Source organism: Amia ocellicauda, unplaced genomic scaffold, assembly GCF_036373705.1.
Source record: "Amia ocellicauda isolate fAmiCal2 unplaced genomic scaffold, fAmiCal2.hap1 HAP1_SCAFFOLD_38, whole genome shotgun sequence".
In the NCBI taxonomy this organism is placed as follows: Eukaryota; Metazoa; Chordata; class Actinopteri; order Amiiformes; family Amiidae; genus Amia; species Amia ocellicauda.
In genome coordinates, this window is record NW_027102952.1 from 620,065 (window position 1) to 632,357 (window position 12,293).

General features: G+C 46.2%; 12 non-coding genes and 25 pseudogenes across 12 annotated transcripts; all 37 read right to left on the bottom strand.

Annotated features, from left to right (window-relative positions):
• Positions 1-83: 83 nt before the first annotated feature.
• LOC136734286 (uncharacterized) lies at positions 84-202 on the bottom strand (annotated as a pseudogene).
• Positions 203-425: 223 nt separating this feature from the next.
• On the bottom strand, positions 426-544 carry LOC136734211 (uncharacterized; annotated as a pseudogene).
• Positions 545-770: 226 nt separating this feature from the next.
• On the bottom strand, positions 771-889 carry LOC136734075 (5S ribosomal RNA). The gene has a single exon (XR_010810453.1). It is a non-coding gene; the product is annotated as a 5S ribosomal RNA (ribosomal RNA).
• A 216-nt stretch (positions 890-1,105) lies between these two features.
• Positions 1,106-1,224, bottom strand: LOC136734082 (5S ribosomal RNA). The gene has a single exon (XR_010810460.1). It is a non-coding gene; the product is annotated as a 5S ribosomal RNA (ribosomal RNA).
• Positions 1,225-1,443: 219 nt separating this feature from the next.
• LOC136733938 (uncharacterized) lies at positions 1,444-1,572 on the bottom strand (annotated as a pseudogene).
• Positions 1,573-1,791: 219 nt separating this feature from the next.
• LOC136734034 (5S ribosomal RNA) lies at positions 1,792-1,910 on the bottom strand. Its single transcript, XR_010810413.1, has one exon. It is a non-coding gene; the product is annotated as a 5S ribosomal RNA (ribosomal RNA).
• Positions 1,911-2,133: 223 nt separating this feature from the next.
• On the bottom strand, positions 2,134-2,252 carry LOC136734412 (uncharacterized; annotated as a pseudogene).
• Positions 2,253-2,460: 208 nt separating this feature from the next.
• On the bottom strand, positions 2,461-2,579 carry LOC136733890 (uncharacterized; annotated as a pseudogene).
• Positions 2,580-2,788: 209 nt separating this feature from the next.
• LOC136733878 (uncharacterized) lies at positions 2,789-2,908 on the bottom strand (annotated as a pseudogene).
• Positions 2,909-3,126: 218 nt separating this feature from the next.
• Positions 3,127-3,245, bottom strand: LOC136734266 (uncharacterized; annotated as a pseudogene).
• A 210-nt stretch (positions 3,246-3,455) lies between these two features.
• Positions 3,456-3,574, bottom strand: LOC136734308 (uncharacterized; annotated as a pseudogene).
• Positions 3,575-3,796: 222 nt separating this feature from the next.
• Positions 3,797-3,915, bottom strand: LOC136733870 (uncharacterized; annotated as a pseudogene).
• A 210-nt stretch (positions 3,916-4,125) lies between these two features.
• Positions 4,126-4,244, bottom strand: LOC136733940 (5S ribosomal RNA). Its single transcript, XR_010810341.1, has one exon. It is a non-coding gene; the product is annotated as a 5S ribosomal RNA (ribosomal RNA).
• A 209-nt stretch (positions 4,245-4,453) lies between these two features.
• Positions 4,454-4,572, bottom strand: LOC136734077 (5S ribosomal RNA). The gene has a single exon (XR_010810455.1). It is a non-coding gene; the product is annotated as a 5S ribosomal RNA (ribosomal RNA).
• Positions 4,573-4,795: 223 nt separating this feature from the next.
• LOC136734431 (uncharacterized) lies at positions 4,796-4,914 on the bottom strand (annotated as a pseudogene).
• Positions 4,915-5,124: 210 nt separating this feature from the next.
• On the bottom strand, positions 5,125-5,243 carry LOC136734022 (5S ribosomal RNA). Its single transcript, XR_010810401.1, has one exon. It is a non-coding gene; the product is annotated as a 5S ribosomal RNA (ribosomal RNA).
• A 209-nt stretch (positions 5,244-5,452) lies between these two features.
• Positions 5,453-5,571, bottom strand: LOC136734415 (5S ribosomal RNA). The gene has a single exon (XR_010810495.1). It is a non-coding gene; the product is annotated as a 5S ribosomal RNA (ribosomal RNA).
• A 222-nt stretch (positions 5,572-5,793) lies between these two features.
• LOC136734442 (uncharacterized) lies at positions 5,794-5,912 on the bottom strand (annotated as a pseudogene).
• A 206-nt stretch (positions 5,913-6,118) lies between these two features.
• Positions 6,119-6,237, bottom strand: LOC136733899 (uncharacterized; annotated as a pseudogene).
• A 211-nt stretch (positions 6,238-6,448) lies between these two features.
• On the bottom strand, positions 6,449-6,567 carry LOC136734185 (5S ribosomal RNA). The gene has a single exon (XR_010810473.1). It is a non-coding gene; the product is annotated as a 5S ribosomal RNA (ribosomal RNA).
• A 221-nt stretch (positions 6,568-6,788) lies between these two features.
• On the bottom strand, positions 6,789-6,907 carry LOC136733951 (5S ribosomal RNA). The gene has a single exon (XR_010810342.1). It is a non-coding gene; the product is annotated as a 5S ribosomal RNA (ribosomal RNA).
• Positions 6,908-7,121: 214 nt separating this feature from the next.
• LOC136734463 (uncharacterized) lies at positions 7,122-7,240 on the bottom strand (annotated as a pseudogene).
• A 219-nt stretch (positions 7,241-7,459) lies between these two features.
• Positions 7,460-7,578, bottom strand: LOC136734225 (uncharacterized; annotated as a pseudogene).
• Positions 7,579-7,798: 220 nt separating this feature from the next.
• LOC136733945 (uncharacterized) lies at positions 7,799-7,917 on the bottom strand (annotated as a pseudogene).
• Positions 7,918-8,141: 224 nt separating this feature from the next.
• LOC136733886 (uncharacterized) lies at positions 8,142-8,260 on the bottom strand (annotated as a pseudogene).
• A 209-nt stretch (positions 8,261-8,469) lies between these two features.
• Positions 8,470-8,588, bottom strand: LOC136733998 (5S ribosomal RNA). The gene has a single exon (XR_010810378.1). It is a non-coding gene; the product is annotated as a 5S ribosomal RNA (ribosomal RNA).
• A 216-nt stretch (positions 8,589-8,804) lies between these two features.
• LOC136733914 (uncharacterized) lies at positions 8,805-8,923 on the bottom strand (annotated as a pseudogene).
• Positions 8,924-9,133: 210 nt separating this feature from the next.
• Positions 9,134-9,252, bottom strand: LOC136733898 (uncharacterized; annotated as a pseudogene).
• Positions 9,253-9,474: 222 nt separating this feature from the next.
• On the bottom strand, positions 9,475-9,593 carry LOC136734443 (uncharacterized; annotated as a pseudogene).
• Positions 9,594-9,803: 210 nt separating this feature from the next.
• Positions 9,804-9,922, bottom strand: LOC136734221 (uncharacterized; annotated as a pseudogene).
• Positions 9,923-10,131: 209 nt separating this feature from the next.
• On the bottom strand, positions 10,132-10,250 carry LOC136734183 (uncharacterized; annotated as a pseudogene).
• Positions 10,251-10,474: 224 nt separating this feature from the next.
• Positions 10,475-10,593, bottom strand: LOC136733905 (uncharacterized; annotated as a pseudogene).
• Positions 10,594-10,809: 216 nt separating this feature from the next.
• Positions 10,810-10,928, bottom strand: LOC136734065 (5S ribosomal RNA). Its single transcript, XR_010810444.1, has one exon. It is a non-coding gene; the product is annotated as a 5S ribosomal RNA (ribosomal RNA).
• Positions 10,929-11,145: 217 nt separating this feature from the next.
• LOC136734426 (5S ribosomal RNA) lies at positions 11,146-11,264 on the bottom strand. The gene has a single exon (XR_010810496.1). It is a non-coding gene; the product is annotated as a 5S ribosomal RNA (ribosomal RNA).
• A 210-nt stretch (positions 11,265-11,474) lies between these two features.
• LOC136734418 (uncharacterized) lies at positions 11,475-11,593 on the bottom strand (annotated as a pseudogene).
• Positions 11,594-11,816: 223 nt separating this feature from the next.
• LOC136734309 (uncharacterized) lies at positions 11,817-11,935 on the bottom strand (annotated as a pseudogene).
• Positions 11,936-12,151: 216 nt separating this feature from the next.
• On the bottom strand, positions 12,152-12,270 carry LOC136734444 (uncharacterized; annotated as a pseudogene).
• Positions 12,271-12,293: the final 23 nt, after the last annotated feature.

Consider the following 12,293-nt stretch of genomic DNA (forward strand, 5'->3'; position numbering starts at 1 on the left):
ACGTGTACAATTCTTCAATAATATCTCCTCCAGACTGAAAGAGAGTATTAAGAGCTACGATGAAGTTACCCAGGAGACGAAAAAGCTTGCAGCACCTGGTATTTCCAGTAGGTCACCCATCCAAGTAGTGACCAGGCCCTGCCCCGTTTAGCTTCCGAGATCTGACGAGATCAGGCGCGTTCAGGATGGTGTGGCCGAAAGCCAAGCGGTCTGGCTGCATGATGTCCCCAAAAGGCTGGCGGGTATTGACGGAATTTCCAGCTAAAAAAAGAAAAAAAGAAAAAATATAAAAATGGAGGGAAAAATATCAGTGCAGCAAAGGGTGTTGAATGTAGCCGGGTACGTGTACAATTCTTCAATTATATCTCCTCCAGACTGAAAGACAATATTAAGAGCTACGATGAAGTTACCCAGGAGACGTAAAAAGCTTGCAGCACAAGGTATTTCCAGGAGGTCACCCATCCAAGTACTGACCAGACCTTGCCCCGTTTAGCTTCCGAGATCTGACGAGATCGGGCGCATTCAGGACGGTGTGGCCGCAAGCCAAAAAGCCTGGCTGCATGATGTCTCTTAAAGGCTGGCGGGTATTGACGGAACTTCTAGCAAAAAAAAAAAAAAAATTAAAAAAAACAGAAAAACGGAGGGAAAAATATCAGTGCAGCAAAGGGTGCTGAAAGTAGCCGGGTACGTGTACAATTCTTCAATTATATCTCCTCCAGATTTAAAGAGAGTATTAAGAGCTACGATGAAGTTACCCAGGAGACGTAAAAAGCTTGCAGCACCTGGTATTTCCAGGAGGTCACCCATCCAAGTACTGACCAGGACCTGCCCCGTTTAGCTTCCGAGATCTGACGAGATCGGGCGCGTTCAGGACGCTGTGGCCGCAAGCCGAGAAGCCTGGCTGCATGATGTATCTTAAAGGCACGAGGGTATTGACGGAACTTCCAGCAAAAAAAAAAAGAAAAAAGAAAAATCGAGAGAAAAATATCAGTGCAGCAATGGGTGTTGAAAGTAGCCAGGTACGTGTATATTTCTTCAATTATATCTCCTCCAGACTGAAAGAGAATATTAAGAGCTACGATGAAGTTACCCAGGAGACGTAAAAAGCTTGCAGCACCAGGTATTTCCAGGAGGTCACCCATCCAAGTACTGACCAGGACCTGCCCCGTTTAGCTTCCGAGATCTGACGAGATCGGGCGCGTTCAGGACGCTGTGGCCGCAAGCCGAGAAGCCTGGCTGCATGATGTCTCTTAAAGGCTGGCGGGTATTGACGGAATTTCCAGCAAAAAAAAAAAAAAAAAAATAGAAAAATGGAGGGAAAAATATCAGTGCAGCAAAGGGTGTTGAAAGTAGCCGGGTACGTGTACAATTCTTCAATTATATCTTCTCCAGAGAGAAAGAGAGTATTAAGAGCTACGATGAAGTTCCCCAGGAGACATAAAAAGCTGGCAGCACCTGGTATTTCCAGGAGGTCTCACATTTAAGTACTGACCAGGTCCTGCCCCGGTTAGCTTCCGAGATCTGACAAGATCGGGCAAGATCGGGCGCGTTCAGGACGGTGTGGCCGCAAGCCGAGATGTCTGGCTGCATGATGTCTCTTAAAGGCTGGCGGGTATTGACGGAATTTCCAGCAAAAAAAAAAAAAAAAAAAAAGAAAAATGGAGGAAAAAATATCAGTGCAGGAAAGGGTGTTGAAAGTAGCCGGGTACGTGTACAATTCTTCAATTATATCTCCTGGAGACAGAAAGAGAGTATTAAGAGCTACGATGAAGTTACCCAGGAGACGTAAAAAGCTTGCAGCACCTGGTATTTCTAGGAGGTCTCCCATCCAAGTACTGACCAGGCCCTGCCCCGTTTAGCTTCCGAGATCTGACGAGATCGGGCGCATTCAGGACGGTGTGGCCACAAGTCAAAAGGCCTGGATGCATGATGTCTCTTAAAGGTTGGCAGGTATTGACGGAACTTCCAGCAAAAAAAAAAAAAAAAAAAAAAAAAAAAAAAATGGATGGAAAAATATCAGTGCAGCAAAGGGTGTTGACAGTAGCTGGGTACGTGTACAATTCTTCAATTATATCTCCTCCAGACAGATAGAGAGAATTAAGAGCTACGATAAAGTTACCCAGGAGACGAAAAAGCTAGCAGCACCTGGTATTTCCAGGAGGACTCACATTCATGTACTGACCAGGTCCTGCCCCGTTTAGCTTCCGAGATCTGACGAGATCGGGCGCATTCAGGACGGTGTGGCCACAAGCCGAAAGGCCTGGCTGCATGATGTCTCTTAAAGGTTGGCGGGTATTGACGGAACTTCCAGCAAAAAAAAAAAAAAAAATGGATGGAAAAATATCAGTGCAGCAAAGGGTGTTGACAGTAGCTGGGTACGTGTACAATACTTCAATTAAATCTCCTCCAGACAGATAGAGAGTATTAAGAGCTACGATAAAGTTACCCAGGAGACGTAAAAGCTTGCAGCACGAGGTATTTCCAGGAGGACTCACATTCGTGTACAGACCAGGTCCTGCCCCGTTTAGCTTCCGAGATCTGACGAGATCGGGCGCGTTCAGGATGGTTTGGCCGCAAGCCGAGATGCCTGGCTGCATGATGTCTCTTAAAGGCTGGCGGGTATTGACATAACTGCCAGCAAAAAAAAAAAGAATAATAGAGGGAAAAATACCAGTGCAGCAAAGGGTGTTGAAAGTAGCCGGGTACGTTTACAATTCTTCAATTATATCTTCTCCAGACATAAAGAGAGTATTAAGAGCTACGATGAAGTTCCCCAGGAGACGTAAAAAGCTGGCAGCACCTGGTATTTCCAGGAGGTCTCACATTTAAGTACTGACCAGGTCCTGCCCCGTTTAGCTTCCGAGATCTGACAAGATCGGGCGCGTTCAGGACGGTGTGGCCGGCAAGCCGAGATGTCTGGCTGCATGATGTCTCTTAAAGGCTAGCGGGTATTGACGGAATTTCCAGCAAAAAAATAAAAAAGAAAAAAGAAAAATGGATGGAAAAATATCAGTGCAGCAAAGGGTGTTGACAGTAGCTGGGTACGTGTACAATACTTCAATTATATCTCCTCCAGACAGATAGAGAGTATTAAGAGCTACGATAAAGTTACCCAGGAGACGTAAAAGCTTGCAGCACCAGGTATTTCCAGGAGGTCTCACATTCATGTACTGACCAGGTCCTGCCCCGTTTAGCTTCCGAGATCTGACGAGATCGGGCGCGTTCAGGATGGTGTGGCCGCAAGCCGAGATGCCTGGCTGCATGATGTCTCTTAAAGGCTGGCGGGTATTGACATAACTGCCAGCAAAAAAAAAAAAGAAAAATAGAGGGAAAAATACCAGTGCAGCAAAGGGTGTTGAAAGTAGCCGGGTACGTGTACAATTCTTCAATTATATCTCCTGGAGACAGAAAGAGAGTATTAAGAGCTACGATGAAGTTACCCAGGAGACGTAAAAAGCTTGCAGCACCTGGTATTTCTAGGAGGTCTCCCATCCAAGCACTGATCAGGCCCTGCCCCGTTTAGCTTCCGAGATCTGACGAGATCAGGCGCATTCAGGACGGTGTGGCAACAAGCCGAAAGGCCTGGCTGCATGATGTCTCTAAAGGTTGGCGGGTATTGACGGAACTTCCAGCAAAAAAAAAAAGAAAAAAAGAAAAAAGAAAAATGGATGGAAAAATATCAGTGCAGCAAAGGGTGTTGACAGTAGCTGGATACGTGTACAATACTTCAATTATATCTCCTCCAGACAGAGAGAGAGTATTAAGAGCTACGATAAAGTTACCCAGGAGATGTAAAAGCTTGCAGCACTAGGTATTTCCAGGAGGTCTCACTTTCATGTACTGACCAGGTCCTGCCCCGTTTAGCTTCCGAGATCTGACGAGATCGGGCGCGTTCTGGATGGTGTGGCCGCAAGCCGAGATGCCTGGCTGCATGATGTCTCTTAAAGGCTGGCGGGTATTGACATAACTGCCAGCAAAAAAAAAAAAGAAAAATAGAGGGAAAAATACCAGTGCAGCAAAGGGTGTTGAAAGTAGCCGGGTACGTTTACAATTCTTCAATTATATCTTCTCCAGACATAAAGAGAGTATTAAGAGCTACGATGAAGTTACCCAGGAGACGTAAAAAGCTTGCAGCACCTGGTATTTCTAGGAGGTCTCCCATCCAAGTACTGACCAGGCCCTGCCCCGTTTAGCTTCCGAGATCTGACGAGATCGGGCGCGTTCAGGATGGTGTGGCCACAAGCCAAGATGCCTGGCTGCATGATGTCTCTTAAAGGCTGGCGGGTATTGACATAACTGCCAGCAAAAAAAAAAAGAAAAATAGAGGGAAAAATACCAATGCAGCAAAGGGTGTTGAAAGTAGCCGGGTACGTGTACAATTCTTCAATTATATCTCCTGGAGACAGAAAGAGAGTATTAAGAGCTACGATGAAGTTACCCAGGAGACGTAAAAAGCTTGCAGCACCTGGTATTTCTAGGAGGTCTCCCATCCAAGCACTGACCAGGCCCTGCCCCGTTTAGCTTCCGAGATCTGACGAGATCGGGCGCATTCAGGACGGTGTGGCCACAAGCCGAAAGGCCTGGCTGCATGATGTCTCTAAAGGTTGGCGGGTATTGACGGAACTTCCAGCAAAAAAAAAAAAGAAAAATAGAAAAAAGAAAAATGGATGGAAAAATATCAGTGCAGCAAAGGGTGTTGACAGTAGCTGGATACGTGTACAATACTTCAATTATATCTCCTCCAGACAGAGAGAGAGTATTAAGAGCTACGATAAAGTTACCCAGGAGATGTAAAAGCTTGCAGCACTAGGTATTTCCAGGAGGTCTCACTTTCACGTACTGACCAGGTCCTGCCCCGTTTAGCTTCCGAGATCTGACGAGATCGGGCGCGTTCAGGATGGTGTGGCCGCAAGCCGAGATGCCTGGCTGCATGATGTCTCTTAAAGGCTGGCGGGTATTGACATAACTGCCAGCAAAAAAAAAAAAGAAAAATAGAGGGAAAAATACCAGTGCAGCAAAGGGTGTTGAAAGTAGCCGGGTACGTTTACAATTCTTCAATTATATCTTCTCCAGACATAAAGAGAGTATTAAGAGCTACGATGAAGTTACCCAGGAGACGTAAAAAGCTTGCAGCACCTGGTATTTCTAGGAGGTCTCCCATCCAAGTACTGACCAGGCCCTACCCCGTTTAGCTTCCGAGATCTGACGAGATCGGGCGCGTTCAGGACGGTGTGGCCGCAAGCCGAGATGCCTGGCTGCATGATGTCTCTTAAAGGCTGGCGGGTATTGACGGAACTGCCAGCAAAAAAAAAAAGAAAAATAGAGGGAAATATACCAGTGCAGCAAAGGGTGTTGAAAGTAGCCGGGTACGTGTACAATTCTTCAATTATATCTCCTGGAGACAGAAAGAGAGTATTAAGAGCTACGATGAAGTTACCCAGGAGACGTAAAAAGCTTGCAGCACCTGGTATTTCTAGGAGGTCTCCCATCCAAGTACTGACCAGGCCCTGCCCCGTTTAGCTTCCGAGATCTGACGAGATCGGGCGCATTCAGGACGGTGTGGCCACAAGCCGAAAGGCCTGGCTGCATGATGTCTCTTAAAGGTTGGCGGGTATTGACGGAACTTCCAGCAAAAAAAAAAAAAAAAAAGAAAAAAGAAAAATGGATGGAAAAATATCAGTGCAGCAAAGGGTGTTGACAGTAGCTGGATACGTGTACAATACTTCAATTATATCTCCTCCAGACAGAGAGAGAGTATTAAGAGCTACGATAAAGTTACCCAGGAGACGTAAAAGCTTGCAGCACTAGGTATTTCCAGGAGGTCTCACTTTCATGTACTGACCAGGTCCTGCCCCGTTTAGCTTCCGAGATCTGACGAGATCGGGCGCGTTCAGGATGGTGTGGCCGCAAGCCGAGATGCCTGGCTGCATGATGTCTCTTAAAGGTTGGCGGGTATTGACGGAACTTCCAGCAAAAAAAAAAAAAAATGGATGGAAAAATATCAGTGCAGCAAAGGGTGTTGACAGTAGCTGGGTACGTGTACTATACTTCAATTATATCTCCTCCAGACAGATAGAGAGTATTAAGAGCTACGATAAAGTTACCCAGGAGACGTAAAAGCTTGCAGCACTAGGTATTTCCAGGAGGTCTCACTTTCATGTACTGACCAGGTCCTGCCCCGTTTAGCTTCCGAGATCTGACGAGATCGGGCGCGTTCAGGATGGTGTGGCCGTAAGCCGAGATGCCTGGCTGCATGATGTCTCTTAAAGGCTGGCGGGTATTGACGGAACTGCCAGCAAAAAAAAAAAAAGAAAAATAGAGGGAAATATACCAGTGCAGCAAAGGGTGTTGAAAGTAGCCGGGTACGTGTACAATTCTTCAATTACATCTCCTGGAGACAGAAAGAGAGTATTAAGAAATACGATGAAGTTACCCAGGAGACGTAAAAAGCTTGCAGCACCTGGTATTTCTAGGAGGTCTCCCATCCAAGTACTGACCAGGCCCTGCCCCGTTTAGCTTCCGAGATCTGACGAGATCGGGCGCGTTCAGGACGGTGTGGCCGCAAGCCAAGAGGCCTGGCTGCATGATGTCTCTTAAAGGCTGGCGGGTATTGGCGGAATTTCCAGCAAAAAAAAAAAAAAAAAAAAATAGAAAAATGGAGGGAAAAATATCAGTGCAGGAAAGGGTGTTGAAAGTAGCCGGGTACGTGTACAATTCTTCAATTATATCTCCTGGAGACAGAAAGAGAGTATTAAGAGCTACGATGAAGTTACCCAGGAGACGTAAAAGGCTTGCAGCACCTGGTATTTCTAGGAGGTCTCCCATCCAAGTACTGACCAGGCCCTGCCCCGTTTAGCTTCCGAGATCTGACGAGATCGAGCGCATTCAGGACGGTGTGGCCGCAAGCCAAGAGGCCTGGCTGCATGATGTCTCTTAAAGGTTGGCGGGTATTGACGGAACTTCCAGCAAAAAAAAAAAAAAAAAAAAAAATGGATGGAAAAATATCAGTGCAGCAAAGGGTGTTGACAGTAGCTGGGTACGTGTACAATACTTCAATTATATCTCCTCCAGACAGATAGAGAGTATTAAGAGCTACGATAAAGTTACCCAGGAGACGTAAAAGCTTGCAGCACCAGGTATTTCCAGGAGGTCTCACTTTCATGTACTGACCAGGTCCTGCCCCGTTTAGCTTCCGAGATCTGACTTGATCGGGTGCGTTCAGGACGGTGTGGCCGCAAGCCGAGTTGTCTGGCTGCATGATGTCTCTTAAAGGCTAGCGGGTATTGACGGAATTTCCAGCAAAAAAAAAAAAAAAAAAAAAGAAAAATGGAGGGAAAAATATCAGTGCAGGAAAAGGTGTTGAAAGTAGCCGGGTACGTGTACAATTCTTCAATTATATCTCCTGGAGACAGAAAGAGAGTATTAAGAGCTACGATGAAGTTACCCAGGAGACGTAAAAAGCTTGCAGCACCTGGTATTTCTAGGAGGTCTCCCATCCAAGTACTGACCAGGCCCTGCCCCGTTTAGCTTCCGAGATCTGACGAGATCGGGAGCATTCAGGACGTTGTGGCCACAAGTCAAAAGGCCTGGCTGCATGATGTCTCTTAAAGGTTGGCGGGTATTGACGGAACTTCCAGCAAAAAGAAAAAAAAAAAAAAATAGAAAAATGGAAGGAAAAATATCAGTGCAGGAAAGGGTGTTGAAAGTAGCCGGGTACGTGTACAATTCTTCAATTATATCTCCTGCAGACTGAAAGAGAGTATTAAGAGCTACGATAAAGTTACCCAGGAGACGTAAAAGCTTGCAGCACCTGGTATTTCCAGGAGGTCTCACATTCAAGTACTGACCAGGTCCTGCCCCGTTTAGCTTCCGAGATCTGACGATATCATGCGCATTCAGGACGGTGTGGCCGAAAGCCGAGAGGCCCAGCTGCATGATGTCTCTTAAAGGTTGGCGGGTATTGACGGAACTTCCAGCCAAAAAAAAAAAGAAAAAAAGAAAAAAGAAAAATGGATGGAAAAATATCAGTGCAGCAAAGGGTGTTGACAGTAGCTGGATACGTGTACAATACTTCAATTATATCTCCTCCAGACAGAGAGAGAGTATTAAGAGCTACGATAAAGTTACCCAGGAGACGTAAAAGCTTGCAGCACTAGGTATTTCCAGGAGGTCTCACTTTCATGTACTGACCAGGTCCTGCCGCGTTTAGCTTCCGAGATCTGACGAGATCGGGCGCGTTCAGGATGGTGTGGCCGCAAGCCGAGATGCCTGGCTGCATGATGTCTCTTAAAGGCTGGCGGGTATTGACGGAACTGCCAGCAAAAAAAAAAAGAAAAATAGAGGGAAATATACCAGTGCAGCAAAGGGTGTTGAAAGTAGCCGGGTACGTGTACAATTCTTCAATTATATCTCCTGGAGACAGAAAGAGAGTATTAAGAGCTACGATGAAGTTACCCAGGAGACGTAAAAAGCTTGCAGCACCTGGTATTTCTAGGAGGTCTCCCATCCAAGTACTGACCAGGCCCTGCCCCGTTTAGCTTCCGAGATCTAACGAGATCGGGCGCATTCAGGACGGTGTGGCCACAAGCCGAAAGGCCTGGCTGCATGATGTCTCTTAAAGGTTGGCGGGTATTGACGGAACTTCCAGCAAAAAAAAAAAAAAAAAAAGAAAAATGGATGGAAAAATATCAGTGCAGCAAATGGTGTTGACAGTAGCTGGGTACGTGTACAATACTTCAATTATATCTCCTCCAGACAGAGAGAGAGTATTAAGAGCTACGATAAAGTTACCCAGGAGACGTAAAAGCTTGCAGAACTAGGTATTTCCAGGAGGTCTCACTTTCATGTACTGACCAGGTCCTGCCCCGTTTAGCTTCCGAGATCTGACGAGATCGGGCGCGTTCAAGATGGTGTGGCCGCAAGCCGAGATGCCTGGCTGCATGATGTCTCTTAAAGGCTGGCGGGTATTGACGGAACTGCCAGCAAAAAAAAAAAAGAAAAATAGAGGGAAATATACCAGTGCAGCAAAGGGTGTTGAAAGTAGCCGGGTACGTGTACAATTCTTCAATTATATCTCCTGGAGACAGAAAGAGAGTATTAAGAGCTACGCTGAAGTTACCCAGGAGATGTAAAAAGCTTTCAGCACCTGGTATTTCCAGGAGGTCACCCATCCAATTACTGACCAGGCCCTGCCTAGTTTTTCTTCCGAGATCTGACGAGATCTTGCGTCTTCAGGACGGTGTGGCCGCAAGCCGAGATGCCTGGCTGCATGATGTCTCTTAAAGGTTGGCGGATATTAACGGAACTTCCAGCAAAAAAAAAAAAAAAAAAAAAAAAAGAAAAATGGATGGAAAAATATCAGTGCAGCAAAGGGTGTTGACAGTAGCTGGGTACGTGTACAATATTTCAATTATATCTCCTCCAGACAGATAGAGAGTATTAAGAGCTACAATAAAGTTACCCAGGAGACGTAAAAGCTTGCAGCACTAGGTATTTCCAGGAGGTCTCACTTTCATGTACTGACCAGGTCCTGCCCCGTTTAGCTTCCGAGATCTGACGAGATCGGGCGCGTTCAGGATGGTGTGGCCGCAAGCCGAGATGCCTGGCTGCATGATGTCTCTTAAAGGCTGGCGGGTATTGACGGAACTGCCAGCAAAAAAAAAAAAGAAAAATAGAGGGAAATATACCAGTGCAGCAAAGGGTGTTGAAAGTAGCCGGGTACGTGTACAATTCTTCAATTATATCTCCTGGAGACAGAAAGAGAGTATTAAGAGCTACGATGAAGTTACCAAGGAGACGTAAAAAGCTTGCAGCACCTGCTATTTCTAGGAGGTCTCCCATCCAAGTACTGACCAGGTCCTGCCCCGTTTAGCTTCCGAGATCTGACAAGATCGGGCGCGTTCAGGATGGTGTGGCCGCAAGCCAAGATGTCTGGCTGCATGATGTCTCTTAAAGGCTGGCGGGTATTGACGGAACTGCCAGCAAAAAAAAAAAGAAAAATAGAGGGAAATATACCAGCGCAGCAAAGGGTGTTGAAAGTAGCCGGGTACGTGTACAATTCTTCAATTATATCTCCTGGAGACAGAAAGAGAGTATTAAGAGCTACGATGAAGTTACCCAGGAGACGTAAAAAGCTTGCAGCACCTGGTATTTCTAGGAGGTCTCCCATTCAAGTACTGACAAGGCCCTGCCCCGTTTAGCTTCCGAGATCTGACGAGATCGGGCGCATTCAGGACGGTGTGGCCACAAGCCGAAAGGCCTGGCTGCATGATGTCTCTTAAAGGTTGGCGGGTATTGACGGAACTTCCAGCAAAAAAAAAAAAGAAAAAAAGAAAAAAGAAAAATGGATGGAAAAATATCAGTGCAGCAAAGGGTGTTGACAGTAGCTGGATACGTGTACAATACTTCAATTATATCTCCTCCAGACAGAGAGAGAGTATTGAGAGCTACGATAAAGTTACCCAGGAGACGTAAAAGCTTGCAGCACTAGGTATTTCCAGGAGGTCTCACTTTCATGTACTGACCAGGTCCTGCCCCGTTTAGCTTCCGAGATCTGACTTGATCGGGCGCGTTCAGGATGGTGTGGCCGCAAGCCGAGATGCCTGGCTGCATGATGTCTCTTAAAGGCTGGAGGGTATTGACGGAACTTCCAGCAAAAAAAAAAAGAAAAAGGAAAAATGGAGGGAAAAATATCAGTGCAGGAAAGGGTGTTGAAAGTAGCCGGGTACGTGTACAATTCTTCAATTAAATCTCCTCCAGACAGAAAGAGAGTATTAAAAGCTACGACGAAGTTCCCCAGGTGACGTAAAAAGCTTGCAGCACCTGGTACTTCCAGGAGGTCTCCCATCCAAGTACTGACCAGGTCCTGCCCCGTTTAGTTTCCGAGATCTGACGAGATCGGGCGCGTTCAGGATGGTGTGGCCGCAAGCCGAGATGCCTGGCTGCATGATGTCTCTTAAAGGTTGGCGGGTATTGACGGAACTTCCAGCAAAAAAAAAAAAAAAAAAAGAAAAATGGATGGAAAAATATCAGTGCAGCAAAGGGTGTTGACAGTAGCTGGATACGTGTACAATACTTCAATTATATCTCCTCCAGACAGAGAGAGAGTATTAAGAGCTACGATGAAGTTACCCAGGAGACGTAAAAAGCTTGCAGCACCTGGTATTTCTAGGAGGTCTCCCATCCAAGTACTGACCAGGCCCTGCCCCGTTTAGCTTCCGAGATCTGACGAGATCGGGCGCATTCAGGACGGTGTGGCCACAAGCCGAAAGGCCTGGCTGCATGATGTCTCTTAAAGGTTGGCGGGTATTGACGGAACTGCCAGCAAAAAAAAAATAGAAAAATAGAGGGATATATACCAGTGCAGCAAAGGGTGTTGAAAGTAGCCGGGTACGTGTACAATTCTTCAATTATATCTCCTGGAGACAGAAAGAGAGTATTAAGAGCTACGATGAAGTTACCCAGGAGACGTAAAAAGCTTGCAGCACCTGGTATTTCCAGGAGGTCACACATCCAAGTACTGACCAGGCCCTGCCCCGTTAAGCTTCCGAAATCTGATATGATCGGGCGCGTTCAGGACGGTGTGACTACAAGCCAAGAGGCCTGGCTGCATGATGTCTCTTAAAGGCTGGCGGATATTAACGGAACTTCCAGCAAAAAAAAAAAAAAAAAAAAAAAAAAGAAAAATGGATGGAAAAATATCAGTGCAGCAAAGGGTGTTGACAGTAGCTGGGTACGTGTACAATTCTTCAATTATATCTCCTCCAGACAGAAAGAAATAACTAAGAGCTACGATAAAGTTACCCAGGAGACGTAAAATCTTGCAGCACCAGGTATTTCAATGAGGTCTCCCATCCAACTACTGACCAGGTCCTGCCCCGTTTAGCTTCCGAGATCTTACGAGATCGGGCACGTTCAGGACGGTGTGGCCGCAAGCCGAGAAGCCTGGCTGCATGATGTCTCTTAAAGGTTGGCGGGTATTGACGGAACTTCCAGCAAAAAAAAAAAAAAAAAAAGAAAAATGGATGGAAAAATATCAGTGCAGCAAAGGGTGTTGACAGTAGCTGGGTACGTGTACAATATTTCAATTATATCTCCTCCAGACAGATAGAGAGTATTAAGAGCTACGATAAAGTTACCCAGGAGACGTAAAAGCTTGCAGCACTAGGTATTTCCAGGAGGTCTCACTTTCATGTACTGACCAGGTCCTGCCCCGTTTAGCTTCCGAGATCTGACGAGATCGGGCGCGTTCAGGATGGTGTGGCCGCAAGCCGAGATGCCTGGCTGCATGATGT